The sequence below is a fragment of the Taeniopygia guttata genome, chromosome Z (assembly GCF_048771995.1).
Source record: "Taeniopygia guttata chromosome Z, bTaeGut7.mat, whole genome shotgun sequence".
NCBI classification, from domain to species: domain Eukaryota; kingdom Metazoa; phylum Chordata; class Aves; order Passeriformes; family Estrildidae; genus Taeniopygia; species Taeniopygia guttata.
Window position 1 is genome coordinate 30062948 of NC_133063.1, and position 23839 is coordinate 30086786.

The window sequence follows — 23839 nt, forward strand, 5'->3', positions numbered from 1 at the left end:
AGATGTATGGCAATAATATTTTTTAAATACAAGGAGAAAAATTATTATTGATTCAGTGTGTCAATTTTTTGCTGCTTGTGCTTTACTTGTTATACTTCCTTCTTCCTGCTTCAGTTTATTTTCTATAGCATAGATATAGATAAAAAACTGCAAGTCAGCTATTTTCATATGGAGTATTTGAATGGCTTATTCAAATATTCAAGAGGGCAAGGATCTTAGGCTACAAAAATCATCACAGCTACTTCCGAGAGAAAAAAAATTAGTAACTTATTTGCATCCTGAAATACTCCACAGAAGCAGCATCAGCTAGGCACCATCTGTTTTAGAATTTTGAGAAACATTCCATCTGAAAATAGAAAAAACTATGCATTTGAAAAGTGTTTCAGAAGGAATACGTAAAACAAATCGTTACAAGATATTTTGCTAAAGTGTGTGCTCATATTTTGCATGAGCAAGACATTTATACAGGCATCAATATCTTGAGTAAACAATGTTGTAACAGCTAAGTCTAGAACTGTATGTGGCAATGGTCATATATGTCAAGGACAGGTGTAGAGTATTTGTGTGTAGAGGTACTGATTGTTGAAACCACTGACTAGGGATCAACACTTACACTTACGGACTTTGATAGATTCTCCATTGTGCGGGAGTGTGAGCTAATTTACAAGGACAGATCTCCAGCCAAAATGAAATGTCACAATTTTTCTGCCTCTTGGTTCAGCCCAGAAGCTGACTTGAAATGTCAGGACGCAGAGATTCAAAGTGATGTATAAACAAAGATCATTCAGAACTTTTTAAAAAATAAATATAGTGAGTTAGGAACACATTTATACACACATATTAAAATTATTTAGTGAAGAAATAATCTTTAAGTCTGCTAATAATGTAACTTAAGAAGTTTATCAGCAAATATATGCATATGTAGTACTAATTTTAAAGACTCTTGCCATCTGGTTGCAAATATTTTTAAAATATGAGTTTGAGGAAACTCTAGTACATGGAAATGAATAATACAAATTTCATAGTGTTATTTCTATACATTAAGTCTATGATGTAATGTTCTTACATATTGATAATCACTGTAATATCAAAGAAATTAGTTCAATGGCATGTGGTAGTTTATTATAGGAGCCATGACGCCAGAGTGCCTGTATTTTATCTATGGAAAATTTGCTCTTAAATATTGCTAGTGGGATCTGATAATCTAGGGAGAAAATGTTTTGGATGTTTACTCTGAGCTGAAGGAAATAATCTTCAGTTTCTTTTTTTTTTGTGTTTTGCTATATGACAACTTCTCCAATGAAGGAAGTGTCTCCCAAAAAAGTATAATTAAACTTAAATGGAGTCATAATGTTTCTTCTCAAAAGATGACTGAAAGATCAGAAAAAAAAAAAATAGACTTTCTAGCTCTAAGATAAAAAGTTCAGCCATTTACTTTCCACAAAATAGTTCTATACTGTAGTTTATTATAAGCTCTATGAAGCTATTATTTTTCCATAATTTCTCTGCAAAAAAATATACTCTACAGAGCAATGATTTTCATGATGCCTTTGACAAAGCCTGAGTCTGTATTCTTACTCTTGAAGCAGGTTTTTCTCTGCAGAATATAAGTAAAGATTCATTTGGTTGTAAAAAGAGATAACGTTTCTATCAAGTTGATAAAATGACAGAGAGAAAACATCCAGTATTCAATCCTTACTGAAGTAATAATTGGCGTACTTCACAGAAAACAGAAGACTTAATGAAACTGAGCAGCCAATCCTTGACTTAGGGTTTAGAACTTAAGAACAAAAAAAAAAAAGGCTCAGACATTAAGGCATGCTGGTCACTTACCTGGCTGCAGCAGTACAGCTGCATGCTTTCCTGTAGGCTTCTTTCACCACGACACAGACAGACTCATGATGTGTGATGATTGGTAACATGCTTGTTGATTTTTGAGTGCTACCTAAACTTTCCAAGCAATCTGTTTAGGTACCCCTGAATTCTGGAATTAGGGGGGTGTTGCAAAATTTGAGTCTCTTTTTAGACATAATCTTTGATACTCTGCATACCGTATGAGGGTACTCATTCAGCTGCTTTGGTGATGGGAAGTACAAAACTGCACAATGACTCTCCAAATGTCCATGAAAATAGAGAAGGAGGAAAGAGGACAAATATGAGTGGGAAAGGAAAAAGTCACAATATGGCAGAATGGTAGAAAAAGCAGTAGATAAGCAGAGTCTGCTTCCGTTGCCACTTCATTCCTTAAATCAACCACGATGTATTGTAATGCTTATATATGTGCTGATTATCTCAGTCATACAATTGCTGTTTTATGTAAGTCAAGTGAAAACCAGCAATAAACACAAATAGAAGGTGTAGTAATTTTTTTAGTCTGTTCTTTTTATGTATTTTCCAAGGACAGTCTTTTTCATTGTAAGTTATGTTCTGAAAGTGTTGCGTCTGTGTGTAGAGAATTTTGCACACTTCAAACACTGCGGATATCCAAACAGTAAAGATTAGTTTTGAGTCACTAAAAGACCGTATTAATGTAAAGTTCTTTCATGTTCAAAAAAACAGTCATAACATTCCCCATGACAGCAATCACACTGTCATATTTGTTTTTAAGCAGGCTATATTAAATCATACATACTTATTACACCATACATCTTTACATTCCACTTAAATTTCAGCATTATGGCACCATTCTAGAGAGGAAGAAACTTACTTGTTTTAAGGAAAAATTAATAAACCACATAGTGTCTTCAATCTATATGGCACTTCATTGCACCTCACCGTCATACAAAGATAAAGCTATATTTTTCCTAGCTTTAGAATAGAAATAAATTAAGAGTGTCAATGAAATGCAAGAACTGAGTGAGGATTTATTGTAGAACTTGCATTAAATAGAAATTTCTGAAGGAAATCTGTCAAGAAAGCTAAGTAACTAACTGGTGTAAAAATACATGATGTCAAAATATACTTGTAGATTTGTAATTTCTAAAAAACACTGCATTTTCATTTAAGGTATTAGGGGGTAAATTGATTTTTGAATTAACTAGGTGACATCACTGTCTCTAAATGCAAATATCTCTTACTTAGTGACAGTTCAGACATGTCTGGCAGAGCACTAATGTGCCCAGTTCTTCAGCAAAAAAATTGCTCATTTCCATGTTAAAATCAGCAATATATTGATTACTAGGATGGAAGTTAATTGTTTAGAGAGTTTGTTGTTTTTTGTTGGTTTTTTTGGTTTTTTTTTTATGGGATGAACAGTTTGGATTTTGGTTTTTTACCTCTCTAGGAAGAATATTTTGTGAATTCTTTGCATGTAATTTCAAATCACTGTTTTAATGCAGCAGAACATGGCTATATTGATTCCAAATCCAACAGAGACTACTAGCATAAAAATAAATCCAGGCTATTTCTTTCTTCTAAAACTGTATAAAGTAACATGGGATAAATAAATTATTTTTCTGTCTGAATGACAGGTCAGTGGTCAGTGATTAACATCTCAAGTTCATTCAATTATAGCAGCATGAACCTTACACAGTTCAACAAGGGTGCAAACAAACATTCCAAATGTGATTCTGAGAGATCTAAATTGATAGGGGATTCAGCTCAAGGAAAAACCCAGGCCTAAGCACACATAGTAGGGGGACAGGATGTTAATATGAAGCATTAAGCAAATATTTCAGATTAAATACATTGTCTATTGATTGGTCATGTTTGTATCTGTTATCATCCCATATCATGATAAAACAGTAATTCTTCTGTACCCTAGACTGTGGTGTCTTGCTAGCCCCTTATATGCCCCTGTAACTGCCATTAGGAGCAAAACCTATGATCCCACTCCTGGGGAGGGAGGGAAAGGGGAAGGGTTCCTAAATTTTTTGGTTTTCACCCAAGAATAAAAGAACCTGAAAGTGAACTTATGTGCTGAAGAGTACATCAGACAATCATGGAAATAAAAGGAATGAAACAGGAGTCAATGAACACTAAAATCCATTTCCACCTAGATCACTAAACATCCTTAGCCAGTGGTATTAGATTTTTCATCTCCAGAGGATGATTTTGGGGGACTTACTCTTAAAAATTTTATGTGACTGTCACAGGTTTTGCAGCAGTGCTTCCTGTATCTAACAGGGGCAAAAATGCTTCATTCAGAAAGAGATAGTTATAGGTTAGTTAAAGACCAAAAAAAGAGAAAATAAATTATTCTTATTTTTAAAATGTGTCCTGTAATAAATGTAGCATGCTTACACCTCATTGCTGCTACCAATTTTAGATAGCGTTGTGAATCCCTCTTTGCGAAATGGCTAATCTGTGTGGGAAGGTATAGGAAATCGGCATGAACATTTGCCCCTATCCCCAGTTTATTACTTTTGGAGATATGATTCTGTATACCTGTAACTTGTTGTTTCTCAACTTTCTGTGTGGATTGCTGGAATACAGGTAAAGCACAGTAGTTTCTGCAAGAAAACAAAACTGGATTCTGTAGAGCTATGCCATCAGTAGGACTACTAATAGAATAAGATATCTCCAAAATAGTTATCACCTAAAATTTCTAGAGGAGACTCAAAGAGGACTGCTAAATATATGAAGGCAATTTTCCAGGGACTGAGAAAAAGAATACAGATGATTTTGTATTTCCCAGCAGCACTAGACAGCAGGTGAAGCAGGAACCTTGTGCCAGGCAAAACCTTCTGTGCTTCCAGACAGAAAACCCCTGCTTCTGCTTACCAGCTGCATGTGTTTCTTTGCTGAAGCATGCCTTTCAGCTTTAAAACACCAAAGATTTAAATGAGTAGAATTTTTAAAACAATCTAAATTAACTACACCCTCACAAAAAAAAATTTTTTTAAAAAAATCTCCCAAGTTCTTTGTATTTGACCATGTTGGAAATAATGAAACAAAATTAATCAATTAATCTTAGGATGGTTGTAATGCTATGAAGATCTATGAAGATAATGATTTTTAGCACACGACTATCTCATAAGTGCAAGGGAAGAGAGGCAAGAGAGGCTTCTATCACACTTTAGCTTAAAAAGAGGGATCCACAAAGATAACAGTGAAGATAGGAAATGGCTGAAAACATGTTACTTGGTCATGATTCAAACTTACTCAAAGTTCAGCTAAGTTAAAGGTAAAAAAATTGGTGGTGACCATAATTTCGAAGGAAGACTGGTCTAGAACAAATCCTAAGCAGTCCCTCACCCCTTTAATAACTGTGATTTATAACCCAAAACATACTGACTTGAAATAAGGCAATTCCTGGCAGTGAAAATTATTTTCTTCAGCAATTCTCTGTCACAGAATCATAAGAAAGACATTTCTGTTATAGGGAAGAATCTGTCATTGTTTTAGATTTTTAAAATACTATAAGTCATTTTGTTGTATATGTTGTTGTCTTACGAAGCTGGGAGAAAAATGTTGGGTTCAATCCATTAAACACAAGAATTTGTAATTTCAATTGAATAAGTTTTGAGTGTCTATTACTGATAGGTAAGCTCAAAAAGGACCTCAGCTAACATAGGCATATTGTACGGATTATAGAACTTTAAAAATAATTAAAATTATTTACATTTTGTTGTATGGCCTACAATCTTCCCTACAAGTCAATGTACATTAAATATATGCATGTAATATACATAGAATACATTAAATATACATTATATTTAGTATCTTATTGTATATAGTAGATAATATATAATTATAGTATATTATATATATGTATTTGTTGTGTATACATGCATGTGTACATGTATTCCCTGTCTGCCTCTATAGCACGTGCTGATGGTTTCATGCAAATGGAAAGAACTACAGCAAGATCTTGATTTCTTTCTTTAAAGATGTTCATTTATGTAGTGGCATATCTATCTATCTATATCATCTATATCATCTATATCTATATATCTATATCTATATCTATATCTATATCTATATCGCTATATATCTATATCTATCCATATCTTTATCAATATCTATATCTAATCTATATCTGCCTGAATCTGACATTAAAGTAGATGAATGCTACAAAAGGAGAGTCTTTTACATCAGAAGTCTAACTCTCAAAAATTTCTTTGAATTATTGAGGTCATTTGTAGCTGTTCTCTTTCCCATACTCCTCTATGACACAGACTATGAAAGACATAGACAATATCTGAAAGGTCTGAAATAAAATTGCACTGAGGCTGTTTGACGAAACAGAATAGCCACAAGTCCATGGGTCCTGACAAGATTTACCCCAGTGTCCTGAGGGAACTGGCTGATGTTATTGCAAAGACACTCTCTTTCATATTTGAAAACTCCTGGTGGTCAGATGACCACCTGCTGACTGGAAAAAGGGAAAAAAATTTCTCTAATTTCAAAAAATGGAGAAAGGACACAGGAATCTACAGAATGGTGAGCCTCATGTCTGTGCTTGGGAAGATCATGGAGCAGATCCCCATGGAGGTAAGGTCAAGACACATTCAATACAAGGTGGTGATCCAAGACAGGCAGAACAGCCTCACCAAAAACAAATTGTGCCTGACTATTCTGGTGGCCTCCTGTGATGGAGAGACTACAACAGACATCAGCGAAGACTGACCGACATCTTCTATAACGTCTTGGATATGGTCCCACATGCCACTTCTGTGTCCAAACCGGAGAGAGATGGATTTTAAGAGTGAAATTTTTGTGGATGAGGAATTGAGTGCACTCAGGCAGCAAGTTGTGGTCACTGATTTTATGTCCAGGTGGAGGCTGGAGGCAAGTGGGGTTCCTCACAGCTCAGCTACAGGACCAGTTCTCTTGAATATTTTAATCAATGACACAGCCAGTTGGATCAAGTGCAGCCACAGCAGGTTTGCAGATTGATAAAATGTGAAAATTGCAAATTGAGAAATACAGCTGTCATAACAAATGACCAGGATACTATCCAGAGGGACCTGCCAAGCCCAAAGAGTGAACCCAGAAGAACCTAGTGAAGTCCAGTAAGTCCCAGTGCAAGTTCTACACTTGGGTTGGGCTAATCCCAGACATGACTACAAACTGGGAGAACTCATTTAGAGCAGCCTCATGGAGAAGAACTTAAAAGTTGTGATGATTAAAAAGCTGGACAGAAGCTAACAGTTTGTGACCACAACCTAGAAAGCCAATCACATCCTAGGCTGCACCAAAACAGGAGTGACCAACAGGTTGAGGGAGGTGATCCTCCCCCTATACTCTGTCTTCATGAGACCCCACTTAGACCTCAGCAGAAGAGAGACAAGGATCTTTTGGAGTGGGTCCAGAGGAGGATCCATGAAGATGATCAGAGTGTGAGGCACCTCATGTTATTTGGCCTGGAGAAGTGAAGGCTCTAGGGCGGATCATATGACAGGCTTCCAGTACATAAAGGGGGCTTATAAAGTAAGAGAAAGAGTACCATTTATATGGGCATGTAACGATAAGAAATGGGAGTATAGTTTTAAACTAAAAAAGGAGGTTTTTAGGTTAGACATGAGAAAGACATTATCTATTCAGAGGAGAGTGAGGTACCGGAAAAGGTTGTCCAGAGAAGTTGTGGATGTCCTGAAAATGTTCAAGACTATGCAGCCCTAACAAACTGATATAGTGAAAGGTGATCCTGCCTATGCCAGTAGGGTTGAAATTTCCAGCCTAAATCATTCAGTGATTCTATAACATACCTTCTTATCACCAGCACTTTTAAAATAAACCAAATAAATCAACTGAACCTTTTAAAAAGTTATAATATATAATGATGTGGGGAACTATCAAAATTTTTAAAGCTTGAACAAGGTTTCTATAATTCTGACAACTAGAACATTTCAAGTTTGTTATATAATATGACACAGAAACCATGTACTATTAATGAGACCTCAAGTGGGAGAGGAATTTCCATAGCAGTTTTGCACTATGTGAAATGAATGATCATTTTGATCATATTGCAGATAAATGAAACATTGAATTAACTTATTTGGCCTCATAAAGAAGCAGTAGAAATTCATAAAGTCATAGGTCTTCACTCCTACTACAGCTTTACATTCATTTTCCTAGCAGTGACATTCAGAGCAATAAAGAATATTAACATTTTTGAACTGAGAAGATAAATTACCACTTGCAAAGCATAGATAGAACTGTACTACAGAAAACAAAGTTTAATAGATAACCAATATATTCCATTATTAAATTTCATATTACAGAGGTAGCCAATCTTTCTAAGGCGAAGAAAAGAAAGCATACAGTGTGAAAGAGACATAGAGAAAATACCAAGCTAATAGCATCTCTGAACACCACTCTTCACTTCCTCTCACCTTCCCCATAATAGTCTCTGAGTCACAAGAACTTATCACAAGTCTGTACTCTCACACTAGTTCTTGGCTTCAGCTCAATTCAGAAGACACAGTTTTTTTAAAAAGTAAGAAAAAGGGAGAAACATAAACATAACCTGTACATCACTCTGTTGGCCATTCTTGTCACAGAAGAAACTCACTGAGTCAGAAATCAGAAGTTATTTTCCCAGGAAAGAGAAAAATTACCACATGAGAAGGATGGTCCAGGAATCTTTAATTCAAATGCCTGAAGCACTGAGGCTTACCTGTGTAAAAGGAAAGTTGAAAACATTTGTTTCATGTACTGACTTAAAACCCCTCTGAGATCAGTGCTCTGCTAAATACCTTCAATTTGAACAGGTTTCTGTTATCATCAGTTATCATAGGTTTGAATTGTCTTCTGTGCATTCATCATTTAGCAAGAAATGGCATACCATGTTTGCTGCCTGTTGTATAATTGTAATTTTTGTTATTAGGGACAAGGAGGAAGTAAGGAGGGGCATCAACACAACCTCTACCCTTGACTTGCAGGGAAGGAGGGGGGGGTGAGGAAGATAAAATATACAAAGAAAGAAGAAAAAATGCAAAAGAAAAAAAGAATGTCAAGAAAAAAGGAAACAGGGGAAAAGAAGGTAGAAAAATTAAAAACTGCAAAACACTGACAAATCTCTGTAATATAACAAAGCATTGAAAACATAAATATTTGGCTCCCACTTTCATCAATATTTTCCTTAACATTCCTTTTCCGAGTATAGGCTAAATTTACATCAAGTAGTCACATTGTATTTTTAGTTTCACCAGGAATATTAGCAAAGTAGGTTAAATGAGAAAACAAGATTTGTTTTCTTGTGAAATAAAATAATTTTCTGTGCTGACAGACTGTTGGGATCGCTTACTATTAAAAGGAACTTGCAAATTAAATATCGTCTACAATAAATGTGATGGGACAACATGACAAACAAGTAGGCAGGAGGGAATGAATTTCAGATATTAATGAAAGATTTGACCATGTGAATATATGAAAATTCTTGTTTATTGAGAAAAATGCTATGTTTCTAGATTACAGTCCAAATTTCACCATTTTACTCTAATTTTATGTTGCTTTTTACCTTGTTAATTTAAGAGACTAAGGCTAAAATATTGAAGCTGGTAATAAGATATTAAACTTTGCCAAGATGTGATCTAAGCTATCAATTGGTTCGCATTGCTCTGTTGCTTCACATTCATAATTTCAGCATGAAATATTACCTTTTAATGGAAGGCAGCATTTGTATATTTTTTACAAGGATAATGAGGTCAAAATAAAAATTTTACCCAGCCATCCATGAGAACTAACTAATAGTCTGCATATTAAGAAAAAATGGACAAGCCAAGAAGTTTAAAGAGCTATGCTCACTTTATTGTAACCATTTTTCTGTAACTTCTACAGTTTTTGTTGACTTGAAAATTTGTTTCCTCTTGTAAAGTCATCTAAAACTATAATAAAAGGCATATTTTATTTCCGGTCATTTTGGAAACAGAAATCACTAATTTAAGAGAGCATTGACTTTTTATTATATTCTTGAAGATTCACTAGAAAAAAAAAATCCATTGTACATCTTTCCCCTTTGTGTAAACCCTAATTTTAACTTAATCTGAGTAATCTTTACTAAATTGCATTTACAGTGTTTCTTTTGTTTTGGTGGGGCCTATAGGGGTGGCTTCTTTGACTGCTGCCAGAAGTTTCCCCCATGTCTAGCAGACCCAATTCCAGGTGCCCCATAGATGTACCTGCTGCTGGTCAGGGCTGAGCCCATCAGTGACAATGGTGGTGCCTTTGGGATAACAGATTTAAGAAGGGGAAAAACATATTGTGCAGGAGCAATTGCAGACAGAGAGAAGAGGACTAAAATTTTGAGAGAAACACTCCTGCAGGTTCAGTGAAGAAGGAGGTGGAAGAGTAATCCAGGGGCTGGAGCAAAGATTTCCCTGTAGCTCGTGGAGATCCATAGGAAGGCAGAGATCCACCTGCAGCCTGTGTGAGGGATCCACGGTGGGGCAGGTACACATAGCCTGAAGGATACACACAGCCTGTAAAAACCTTAGTAAGCCCGTGCTGGAGAGACTTCTGAGCAGGACCTGTAGTCCTATGGAAAGAGGAGCCCATGTCAGAGCAGGATTTCTGACAGGACTTGTGACCCCATTCCTGAAAGATGGTACCACAATGGAGGGACCCATAGTGGATAAGCTTGTGAAGAACTATATCCTGTGGAAGGACTCACACTGAAGAAGGACTGGACATCTGGATATCTCTCCTGTGTGGGAGACCCTGCAGTGCAGCAGAGGAAGAGAGTGACTGATGCTCCTCCCCTCTTAGCCCCCCAAATTACTAGGCTGGCCCAGATATATGGGGCCTTGAGGGAAGGCACATCAGGAGATGGGCAAAGATACAAAAGAGGCTCCAATTCCCCAATGTCGTTCTCCAAGCTTTTTAATCCATGAGATAAGGGGGGAAAGAGAGAGCAGACAGGAAGGGTCATGGCCTTATCTACGCTCTGGACAGGGAGAGCTTTCTGGCTCTTCACCAACCCCATCGGAGCAGGAAGGAGAGGACCACACTTATCTGATCCCAGTCACAGGGGTCCCTGGAAATGGGGAAAAGCATAGCCCGAGCGCACTGTAACAAGTGACCACTCCTCCTCCTGAGGAAGAAGGAGTGGCAGAGACAATGTGTGATGAACAGACCACCACTGCCATTCCCTGCTGCTTGGACTGCTGGATGGAAGGAGTGAGAGAAAATCAGAGTGCAGCTGAGACTATGAACAAGAGAAACATGGGAAAAACACATTTTAAGATTGAGTTTTTGTTTCTTAGCCTTTATTTGATTGGTAACAAAATTAATTAATTTTAATTTTTTGTATGTACAGTCTATATTGCCCGTGATGCTAATTATGGAATAATCTCTCCCTGTCCTCATCTCCAGCCATGAGACTTTCATTGTACTTTCTCTTCCTGTTCTCTTTCCAGTTGAGGAGCGGAGTGATAACGACGGCTTTAGTGAACATCTGTCGGGCAACCAGGGTAAACACAGCACAACCTCATTAGATATCTCTACCAAATCCACTAGTTCAAGTGTTGTTTTGAAAATTATTATACTATTTTACTTATATATGTCATCTAAAAACCTCTGAAATTACCTGTTTCCTCTTTGAATGATTTTGAGTGCTCCTAATATGTGACAGTTTTTGTATCTAAACAATATTACAGTCATAGAAAACTCCACCTTCCAGAGTAGAGTTTAGTGAGACTTACACTTCACATTGTTTGATACGTATAATTGATACACATAATTGATACACATAATTGATTCTGTGCTCACTTACCAGCCAGTGCAGAACGAAGCCTTCTGAGGGCAGCCTTCAAAAGGAGCAGTATCATTTGGGCATCCTCTAGTCTCTGTTTTGAAGGAACCAGGCAAACCTGAAATGGGTAAGATGCATTTCTAATTCCTGTGTAGAACAGTGTCCTGAAATGTTATCTCTAACCTCTAAGTGTGAGATCTAACCTCTAAGACCAAAAGCTTTTATTCTATTCAGCCAGTGGTAGTCCTGCTCAGTATAATTCATGGGTTTCATATTTTCAGACTCTCAAAAATGTAAAATATCAAGGCTTTACCAGAAATACTACTTGGTAGCAGCAACAAGAGCAGTAAATTGCAATTTACCTTCAAAGTCAATTACATCATGTCAATAATTCTTCCTTACTTTTTACTACAAGTCTACTGGAGAATTCACTGCATGTAAAGATTAATTTAAAAATTCCCAAATGGCCAGTATCACAGGAGCTTAAGAATTAAGGGACTGCCAATAGGTATTTGAGTATTCAAACAACAGCCTGAGCTGGTATAAATGCATCAACAAATCTGCATAACTTAATAATTTGGTGCAGCTTCAAAATGTAGAATGACGCATACAGAAACACGGATAATTGAGATAATTTGGGCCAGTGATATGTTTCAGGAGATTGTTAGAAGTGTGATATAAACTCTTAAAATTGCTTTTGTTTAAGAAATATTAAAAAGGAAAATACAGCTGGATTTGAACCCGCTATTCACCCTTATCTTGTCACTACCTACCCTCATAAAAAGTTTCTCTCTAGCTTTCTTGTAGGTTTCCTTCAGGTACTGCAAGGCCTCATTTAAATCCCACTGAAGACTTCTTTTTTTTAGGCTGAACAATCCCATTTCTGTCAGCCTTTCCTCATAGGTGAGGTGATCCATCCTTGTAGCACATCTTTGTAATCATCTTTGTGTCCCTCCTCTGGACTTGCTGCAACAGGTAGGTCCATGCCTTTCCTGTGCTGGGACCCCAGAGTTGGATGCAGGTTCCAGGTGGGGTCTCACCCGAACAGAGGGACAGAATCTTGTCCTTTGCCCTGCTGGCCACACTGCTTTGGTTGCAGCTCAGGACACGTGTGGCTTTCTGGGCTGTCAGTGCCCATGGCTGGGTCATGTTCAGCCTCTCACCCACCAGCACCCCCAAGTCCTGCTCACAGGGCTGCTCTCGATCCCTTCTTCCCCCAGCCTGGGCTGGTAAAAGAGGTTGTCCAAATCCAGATGAAGCACCTTGCACTTGGTCTTGTTAGAGCGCATGAAGTTCCCGTGCCTCAACTCCTTGAGCTTTTCCACATCTCTCTGAATGGCATCCTGTCCTTCAGGAGTGTCACCTCACCACTCATACGTACTGAATGTGTTTAATAAAGATATTAAATAACACTGGTCCCCATACAGACCCCAGAGATCACCACTTTTCACAGACATCCATCAGCACTCTGACCCATGGACCACTACCTTTGAGATGCAACCATCCCACCAATTGCTTATACCCATCAAACAACCCACCCTCTAAATTCACATCTCAAATTTAGATAGAAGGGTGTTGTGGAGTGTGGAGCGTGTTACAAAAGGCCAGATAAATAATTTTTGTAGCTCTTCCTTTGCCTATGGATGAAATCAGTTCACAATAGGAGACCACCAGGCTGGTCAAGAAGAATTTTCCCTTGATGGAGTCATGATATAAGTACATCTATGCTGTATACAACACAGCAACTGGAACATGAGTTACCAATATGACAGTCAGGAGGGCCAGCAGTGTCCTGGGTTGCTTCTCTCACAGCCAAGCTGGTAGGGCAAGGCAGGTGGTTGCGACACAATGCCCTGGCCCTACCTTGAGTACTGTGAGCAGTTTTGGGTGCCTCAGTATTGGAGGATATTACAGGAGTGGGCAAAGCTCATGAAAAAGGAGAATAGAATCTAGCTATTAAAAGACAGTGAGTCATAGTTAAGGAGAGTGAAAAAATCTGTATGCTGGGTATAAAAATGGTATAGGTATGTGGTATAAGCTGTAAACATTGGAAAGATATTTCAGTAATGAGGATTAAATACAATGGAATGGTTAGAAGATATGTCAGTTTATTGAATTGTGTAGGATTGAACATGACAAATGATATGTAATAAAGAATGGACACTGTAGTGGGTCTGGCTGGGATAGAGTTACATTTCCCATAACATAGTGCTGTTCTTTGTGTCTAGAAAGGTGCTGATAACACATCAGTGTTTTGGTTACTGCTGAGCAGTACTCCCACGCAAGGCTGTCTCTCCAACATCTCCCTTCACCTACAAAAGCCAGAGCTGAAAGATTGACTAGTAAAGCTGAGCCTGGGAAGAAGCAGGGCATGGTGGGAAGGTATATGAACATTTGATATCATTTCTTATTACCCAATTCTTATTTGGTTAGTAATAAATTAATTTTAAAATATTGAATCTGTTTTGCCAGTGGTGGTGATTTTTGAATAACATTTCTTCCCTGGTCGAGTTGAGGAGGGAGAATGATAGAGCAACTTAGTAGGCAGCCAAGTGAACACACAGTCCAACCAAGGAGAGTACACAGTCCTCATGGGGAATTGCTGGGGGAACTGGCATTATTGAGCCTGGTGAATAGGACTTAGAGGGGAGATTTTACCACTTTCCACGTACTTCAAAGGAAGTTGTAGAGAAATTTCAGTCTCTTCTCTCAAGTAACAAGTGAAAACAAGATAAAAATGCCTTCAGGAGAGGTTTAGATTGTATTTTAGGAATAAAATCTTCATTGGAAGGTTTTTGAAACTCTAGAACACACTAGCCCAGGCAAGTCATTGGTCACTATCCCTGGAGTCCTTGTACATGTGGTCCAGCCCTTGAGGACCATGGTCTAGTGGTGGCCTTGACAACACTAACAGCTGGACTCAAATCCTAAAGGTCTTTTTCAAAAAAAGCTTTTAGAAAAGACAGACCTTTACTCTCTTAGATCTGAAATATTGATATGAAATGGCAGTACTTTTCATTTAGGAAAAATAGCACATATTACAAACACATCTTTTAATGCCACATCCTGAGAAGGATGTTTCAAGTTCTCATAAAGGAGAAGATAATATAAAATGCCATATTCCAGGAAATATATTTCAACCAAAAGCAGTTGCTACATCATTGATCAAGCCAATGGCATAGCATTTAAAAATAACACAGACATGGAAACATCTTTGGAAGACAGTAAAGCATTATTAGTTCTTCTGTCACATGTAACTGCTACTACAATTTTCATGTTTCATTTTCAAAGGAGCATTCTTCAATGGAAACACACCTCTTTCATTAAAGTAAGTGTGAGTTAATCACAGAAGAGTGGAGGAAAATACACAGACATAAATATATTAAGGTGGAGATCTCCTGACAATGCCCTGGTTTACTTAATTCTTGAATTTGAGCCACACCTGTTAATTTTCCCAGAAATAGAGTAACTTCAAATTCAGAGTACAGTGTTATTCTAGTGCTGTCAGTGTGTGTAGTGCTACACACCACAAAGGAAAATCACAACATATAATACAAGAAATAATTCTCTCTGACAAAGAGTGCCAAAACAGTATTCTTAATTTATTGAGCATCCCCAAAGATTTCAGTTCCTCAGAAGGATAGCAATTCAAGGGCATTAGAATCAAGACCTCTATAAAAAACCTGGCATATTTACAGAATGGAAACAGCAGAAAAATTGTAGCTTCTAGTCTCAGATTTTTCTTTTTTCTTTATTTACAATGTTTCACATTCTGCATGTTCCATGGTGTGCAAATTTATTAAGGTTAATTAAGAGGTAAAAAGAGAATTGATAAGTAATAAATTAAGATGTGAAGAGCTGCTGGATAGAAAAGTCTCCATTTTCTTAGTCAGTATTCCTGTTCTTACTGACAGAAGACATGAGATGAAATTTAAGCCCCTTGTGCACTGAGAAAATATTTGTCACCTGTCCTTTAGATTGATCTCAATACTATTTCCATGCTTTGTCAAAATATCTGTAAATCTCAGTTTAGCTCCCTTGAGTAAAAAAGTAAGTTTGCTATCTTTTCCAGTGATCCAACTTTGACAAATCACTGGTGTATTTTTCACTTACAGAGAACATATATTAACTTGAATTCCTTATTTGGTCTTCTGGCACTCTTCAGTCTGGCAAGCAACTATTTTTGCAGTACACATTTTCAAATGTAAATTATTAAATTTTTTTTAGTATAGATGCAAACACTGCTCTCCCAAATTATTTAAATAGCGATGTCATTCACATATTGTCATCCTCACAGCTACACCTCTAGGAAATATTACATCTGCAAGCTATGTCATATTTTGCTCTGAGGTTATGAGATCCAAAATGATCCGTATTTCTTCAGTGCATAACCACTAGACATGTTTCTCAAAAAAGATATTAAAAGATCAAGAGGCAACATGACTAAAAAAAAAAAACAGGCTATAGAAAAGATGTCACAAAAGTAAATTGAATATTGAAAATTTTTGCTCAGAAAGAAGGCAAGTAAAAAGAGATATTATTTGACTTTTAAAAATGGCAGATTAAATGCATTTGTTAATCTACAGCATCTAGATATCATCAGCTGCATAGCCATTTTTATTACATAGAAGTTTAAGTTAGGGCAAGTCATTAAAGATTTAAATTACAAAATATAGGAAAACACTAGAAAATGTACATAAGCTAGAAGAAGCATCATGGTATTACGGCTGATATACATAGTGAACTGTCAAACTAGATGATAACAGGATAGCAGGCAAAATTTGAGAGACTCATAAGAAACTGGAATCCCTCCAGATAGAAAACAAAAGTCTACTGGAAGTTTACTATTTATCAGGAGATGAATGAATAGTATTTGATCTCATGAACTTTCTAATATTCTTCATAATGGAGACAAATTTCTATTGGAAATGTAGTAGAAATCTTTCCTGTGTAAAAAAAGGAATACTACAGTACTTATTGTTACAGTAATCATATTTGACCTAATAAAAACTATTTAGCTGTATGTTAAAAGATGTATTTTAAAAGCATTCCAAATCATGTAAGAAGAGAAGCTGTCATACTGCAGGAGCTTTTGCAGTGTATTAATTAATGATACTGTTAATGGTCCACAGACAACTGAGAAGCGTATCTGTGGGTCACGCTATATGGACATGTGGAACTAATGTAGTCAGTGCCTTATAGATCATCTTGCAACCAGAAAAGGTAACATTTAGGTCTTGGAGGAAGCAAACATTTTCCAATATGTGTAAGTAGTAATACCAGCAGGAATAAATCTTATAGTCATATAATATCTTAATATTAAAATAATATTAGTATTAATATAAATATTAAGTGGTATAAAATTACCTCTTTTTGCTAACTGGACAGCTGGAATATTTACTGTAAACTTTTTAATTAAATAACTTTTTAATTAAATTTTGTCAAGAAAGGGATATATAAGAAAGAACATAAGAAAATTAACCAAAATAATTTTACCCAGTCCTCATTAATACTTTAGGATTCTAGAAGTCAAGATATACCATGAGGACACTCATGGGGGGATGGGAGGAGGAGAAGTAGGTAGTACAGTGCTAAGAGAATTCAAGTAATCGTAACATTATAGAAGGTATATCTTAAAGCACTGTTAATGAAAACCTTTCTGACACAAATACACAGATAGATGTTTAAGGAAGCTATTTACACTATCCTAGGTAACAGGACTTTAATACATGTCAATATGAACATGCCAGTTTTCAAGATTTTTCTTGCACTCATTTTTGGTTTTACTTTTGGAGTGGAAAACTTGTACTCCATTTCAAAATGTCACTATTAGCAACCAGTAAGAAAAGTCCTAGAGAAAAACCCTTCTATGCTGATTCCAGATGAGTTTTCTTGACATCATAGTTCAAGAAATAAATGAGTGAAGTTGGTAGTAGTGGAAGTCCTTTGCCTGAAGGACTTGGAGCACTCATCAGGGTTAGGAAAATTCATCAGAAGTATCCTCATATCTTCTGAGACAAAAAAGTATCCTGAGATCTTCTGAGACAAAAATGTAAGCTTATCTGATTAAATGTTTAAATCTTATCAGATTTCTACGTCTTCACGCAGGAATTTTGATCCCTAGTGCATGGAATATTTGAAAGTGGCATCATGCTGATTTATATAAAATATTTAATTATTGGGACTTGGATAATGACTTTGTAGGTAGCAGCTGGGTGTTCCTTCTCTGTGGTCCTAATGAACTGGCTGTGTATTGGTACAAAACAGGAAAACACCAACACAGCAGTCACCACAAGTCTGTATAAACTGTCAGATTTACCCATTTACTGCTCCACATCCAGGACTGATCTCATAATTGTTAGTGCTGCATATATATATTTTCTGCCTGGATTTTAGTATGGATCAAAAAAATTATTCCCCGTCTTTCATGTGCTTCTGGAGAAAGTAGATAATTCATTTTTTTTCCAGTGTCTGCAGACTGGATATGCAGAGGCAGATGGGTCTGTGCCATTTACTTAAGGGACCACAACACTGCACCTCACAAAAAAGACTAAAGAAGTATTTTTATTTTTGTATTCTAGACCTCCCATGTTATCAGACCATTATATTAGAAGGAGATGTTGACTTCACATCTGTTTGGACAGAGAGAATAGCTGGATCTTCAGTCCTTACATCTTGCTTGGTCTATTCCAAGGCAATTCCAATATTGCACATCATGTGGATGTTCAAATATTGCCTGTACAAATACTTTTTTCCCCATATAAATTTGATAAAATTTGATAAAAACAAGAGCTCTTAAATAATCAAAACTACTTCTTGGCTGTTAAACTTTGTATTTGTGTTTGTGTTTTGTTTCCAGGGTTGTTGGGGCTTTTTTAACCAATAGTTATGCAGCAGTACTAACAGTTTGTCTCTTTGCCATCTGTTATTTTCATTAAATGTTATGTTCGGTTTAATTTTACTTGTTAAATAAATAATAAAGAAAAATTTAAATTCAGAATTCCATCATCCAGTACTTTTAGTTTTCTGTAAACTTTCTGTCTCTTAATTTGTCATTGTTACTTTCAAATTAACTACTCCTCTAACCCCTTTTTCCAGTTAACCCAGATACAGAAAAAAAGCCCTCAGCTTTCATCACTACACCAAAGTGCTTATTAGTATTTTGTTGCATGCACAGACTTTAGCTATCACAGAATCACAAAACTCTTTGCATTGGAAAGGAACTCTGGATACTATCTCATCCAGCTACCCTGCTCAAGTAGGGTCAGCCAAAGCACGTTCCCCAGGACCATGTGCAGTCAGTTTTTGAGTATTTCCAAAGATGGACATTTTGCAGTCTCTATGAGTGTACAATTTTGTCCAGGATAGAGGTTTTTTCTTCATAGTAACTCATACTTCAGCACAGGTAGCTAAAAATTCCAAAATTTATATTATTTATAACAATCATAATAAAATGACTGTGTATTTGATAATTTAATCATATGACATAAAGTAATTGCAAAAAGGTTAGACCTGTGATTTTGTATATTTAAGTGAAAGAACTAAAAGATTCTCCCATTGATACTCTCATACTTGGATACTGCATAAATTTCTGAAAGAATCAGATACAAACAGTAGCTTGTTAATTGCACAGATACCTCCAGACAAATTAAGAATCATGTTTATCCCTCTATCAGTTTACCTCAGTAAATATTTTCTTCACCAGTTTCTTTACAAGATGCTGTATTACAGTTACATCCAGAGTATTTACCCTGAAAGACATGGCAAAATTCTGATACTGTTCTATAGCAAAAAATCAGTGTACTTCTGCTGAAGGTGACTTTATCTCACCAATTATGCATGCTACTTTCATAGAACCTAATTCTTAAATAATTTAAACGTTATGTCTTTAGTCTCCTGCTGCTTGCAATACTCAGACAACTACTGGATGTATCTGGAAGATGACAGTTCAGGTTTTCAGGAATTAAAAGTTTGCTTTCATTCTTTACAGAGCAACTGCAACAATCCTTTGAGCACACATAATACCAAAACTTAGAAATATCTGTTCACAACTCAAACCCTCACTTTTTAACTGTGATCTTAGGAGAGCCAAAGCATCCAATCATTTCCTGAATATGAAAACAATTCCTAGGAGGTACCACCTTTTTCTGACTTGAGGTGTATCATCAATGATATTCCTTAGCTTAGGATCTCAGTTAAACATTAATCTTTTCCATCTCAGAAGAAAAAACCCTCTAGTCCATATTCAACGCTACATTGACCATGGTTATATTGCTCTTTTGTCAAAACTTTGGCACAGTTGGCTTTTAGTAACAAAAGCTAATCTTGCATTTACCTAAAAAAAATGTATGTAATTATATTTAATTACAGATGGACTTATTTTACCTCTCCAAAGCCCAGTGAGTAGGGTGCTGACCTGAAAGATACGTCCATTTATGCCCTAGTTCAACCTGAGCCAAATTTACCCCTGAAAAATCTGAACTGGCTCCAGACTTAAAACATTGGTTACTCTGGTTCATTGTAGTGAACACTGGAGTTTCACCTCACTCATCTTGATTTCTGAGGGAAGGAAGAGGAATGGCAGGTGCACAAGCAAAAAAGTAGGCCACTGTGGAGTTCACTGGCTCTGTCATAGGAATGGTGGAAGACACCATAATAGGTGTCCACATGGCAGTACAGACAGTGTAAATTAACTTATTAAGGTATTAATATATATTAATGGTATTAATTTCATGGTCTGGATGAATCCATCTTCCTTCTCTTCCTGCTTATGGTAGACAAAACTAAGTCAACCATTTGCGTCACTTAAGGAATGTGTCTTCAGTGACGCTGCAGTCTTCCTCTCTTCTTTCTCTGTAACAGTAACACTGTAGAGAGGATGCCAAAATTTTCAGGCTCTTTGCTCAATCTCCAAGATAAATGCTCAGTTCAGGCTTCTTAGCTGGTCTAGGAGAGTGTTTAGCCTGATCATATATACCCTGGTTACTTACCTGCACATGGAGCTATACAGCATGTGGACTGGCTCTGGCTCACTTCCAGGAAGCATTACATCTGGCTGTACATCTGTATATTTACAGAAATAGGCAGAATAATTGGTAATTTTGAGTCTGCCTAATTATTAATGATATTAGCAGACTAGAGTTCTCATCCAGTCTTTTATGCAAGACCTTATAAGATCCACAAGTAGTGTTACTGGGTGTATTCCAGGCTGGAGGGATTAATAAGTTTCTGAGTAAAAAGAAACGAAAAAAAGAAAAAGACGAAAAGGACTTCAATGGACAGCATGAGGCTGGGTTTGGGTATTGTGATGGACTATGGGTAAACAGACTGGCCTACTTTCCTATAAACACATCAAATTTTATTTTACTTTATGCTTGCCTGGTTGAGTTGATTGTCCTCCACAAGCCAATTTATGCTATTCCTAGCCAAAATTAAGGAGAATCTGGCTTAGCTTCTTCAGTCTTTCCGAGTGAGGATCACATATCTGTACCAAGTTTAGACCAGCAGCTCTTGGAATTTAACATGCTCCTTAGGTGCTGCTGGTTCACCTCATAAGTCTATTTGCTACCCCCACCCTAACCACCCCAAAATCATCTTATTACACAGGGAATGAGATTACTTGGCCTGGGGTATTGTGGCATCATTGTCTACTTTAAATACTGTACAAATTAATTTGTTCAAGGGCAGCTATCCACCAGGAAACTTTATATTGATGGCTCATGTTTAAACTTTTATATTTTTCAGATTCTATTCTGCTTTAGTGTGTAAGTCTAGGCTTCCTATTAGGAGATAGTAAGCTCCCTCCACAGAATAGGTATACAAAACCATTCCTTCTCTAGAGGGGGACGAAGGACAACAGATCCAGATCTCAGGCCCAAGAGCATAAACAACGGTGGACTGAAGAGAGAAAACAAGAAGGATAGGACTTCATGGGCTAAAGCTATAACTGGACAACTAACTCCAATTGCAAATGGACCAGAACTTATAAAAGTGAGAGACCCTGGGACCTGTTGTCCATTTTGTGGCCATTTTGGGTTGTGCCACCCAAGGTGGATCTATTTGGGATCTCTTAATAAATACCTACTTTACTCTTTAGCTCTGTCTAGTCTCTGTTCTAGGTCAGCCTTCACAAGGCATCAATATAAGAAAATTTAGTGCTCCAGTAACAGAACAAATAGCAATAATTGGGTCAAAGTTCCAGCTGAGATCCGACAAAACCAGGAAAAGAGGAATGAAAAGTTTTAGTGGAGAATATCTGCTACTACAGTAAAATTATGTTTCTTGGTTTTGCCCAGGAACCGGTTATTGTTGGAGAATAAAAGCAATGAAACCAAAGATAATTGGGTTCTCTGAAGAACTCATGACCTCTTTTCTAAAGAAATATTAGTGTGTATTGTTCATTAAAATAAACACACAAATAAAACCTTCCACCTCATACTCTCCTACAAGTTCTGATATGTTTTTTTTAAAAAAGTAAAAGAAAGTCATTGCATAGTAATATTCTGAAATACAACTCAGTAATAAACATAAAGGCACTATATAAATAATTGCCACTTATCTCAAGATCTAAGACTTTAGCCATATATGAGATGCCTAAATTGCATTACTGGCCCTTATTGAGTTCAACATATAGAAAAATGTCTAGATTTACTACCAGGCAACTTGTCAAGGCCACTTTAACTATCTACAGAATTTTAAATGCTTCTCAGACTATGTTTATGCTGCAGAGAGCACACACTGCAACTTATGTAGAGATCTGTGAGCTAGCTTTAAATTGTTATCCTAGCACACCAGAGTATACTGCAAAGCCAGCAGAGGACTGTGGATGAATATTGTGTTAATCATGCCAGTTTTCTTTTTAAAATTCTGTGCATTTTTGTGGTTCAAGTCCTACCATCTACTTTCAACCAACAGATTCCCCTCAAATGAAACAATTGTTTTCCTACTGATTTTGGTTTAAAAAAAACTTTGCAGATAACCATTTGTAGCTATCAAGGAAGATGTCCCAAAATTTTCTGACTACTGCAAATCTTTAAAAAAAAAAAAAAAAGTCTATGTAAAGCCATCTTAGAGTGACCTGAAACATGTCAGAAGGACTTTTGCTTTAATGAATATGAGTGGAAAAAGTCTGTGGTGAATTGTAAACTTCACAACATACTAGAGTGATCAGAGTGGCTCGTGTAAAGAAGACTAAATAGCATCTCAGAACTTGAGTTTCCAAGAAATAAAGACTTGCCTCCTAGCAATTATTAACCAATGTTAGCAAGAGAGTGTAGAACAAAATGAGATTTGTGCTTTCACTAATTGTCTTCCTTAATAGCAAAAATGACCATTGGAAGAACATATCTCAAGAAAATTTAGTTAATAATCCCAGGAATATGCAGTGGCTATCCTTATCCTCTTTTCTATGGGTTCTCATTTCTGCCTGCTGTCAGACTAAAACTAAATATATGGAAAATTAGCAACACTGCCATTTCAGGCTATTTAGGATGAAGATGAAATGACATCCTAGAATAGCTAGGACACAAATCTATTGTCTGTTCATCCTGTAGCAAAAGTGACAGATTAACAAAATGTTTGCAGCTGCAGGTTGGAAATAGGTCCTACATAAGAGTGATTTAGTGTCAAGAGTGGTCAACAGACTTACTCAGTTGGGCCAAAACTGACAATTACAACAACAACAACAACAAATCCAGTAAATTGTAGGGGATATTTTGCAAATAACAGGTATCCATAGTCTTAATATGGCTTGGCTGGCAATACAGATATGTGGGAGTGAGTTCACAGGACTCCAAATAGCTGCAAGCTATTCAACAGCAGGAACTCAACAAAATGTTTAGAGACAGCACAAGATAGGAAGCATAATAATACAAAACAAGATATTTTGCTGCTAAGCTGTAAGTTGGAGAGTTACCGTTTCATATTTTATATTACTGTTAATTAACAATATCTAAATTACATTGCTAGACATAAACCCTAGAAAATATGTAGGAAATACTTTGATGCAGTATTCCGAGATCCAGGAATCCAGAGTCCTATTGCCTACTTTCAAACAGTCTGAAATTAAATTAAATATAGAAGAAAGAGTAATCTTTAGAAACTGAATTTTGAAGGCATGAAAGATGTGCCTGTTTATAGCTAATGGTCTCTGATTAATGCCAGCTGGTGTCTTGCTTCCTTGCTTCAGAGTTCTGCAGGGCA

General features: G+C 36.6%; 1 long non-coding RNA gene across 1 annotated transcript in view; it reads right to left on the reverse strand.

Moving 5' to 3' along the window:
* Positions 1-983: 983 nt before the first annotated feature.
* The window catches only part of LOC115491148 (uncharacterized), a 51240-nt gene continuing 28384 nt past the window's right edge, over positions 984-23839 (reverse strand). The window contains exons 2-3 of the long non-coding RNA XR_003957109.3: positions 11660-11756; positions 984-8563 (exon numbers count right to left, since the gene is read on the reverse strand). This is a non-coding gene — a long non-coding RNA (uncharacterized lncRNA). The remainder of the gene's footprint in view (positions 8564-11659; positions 11757-23839) is intronic.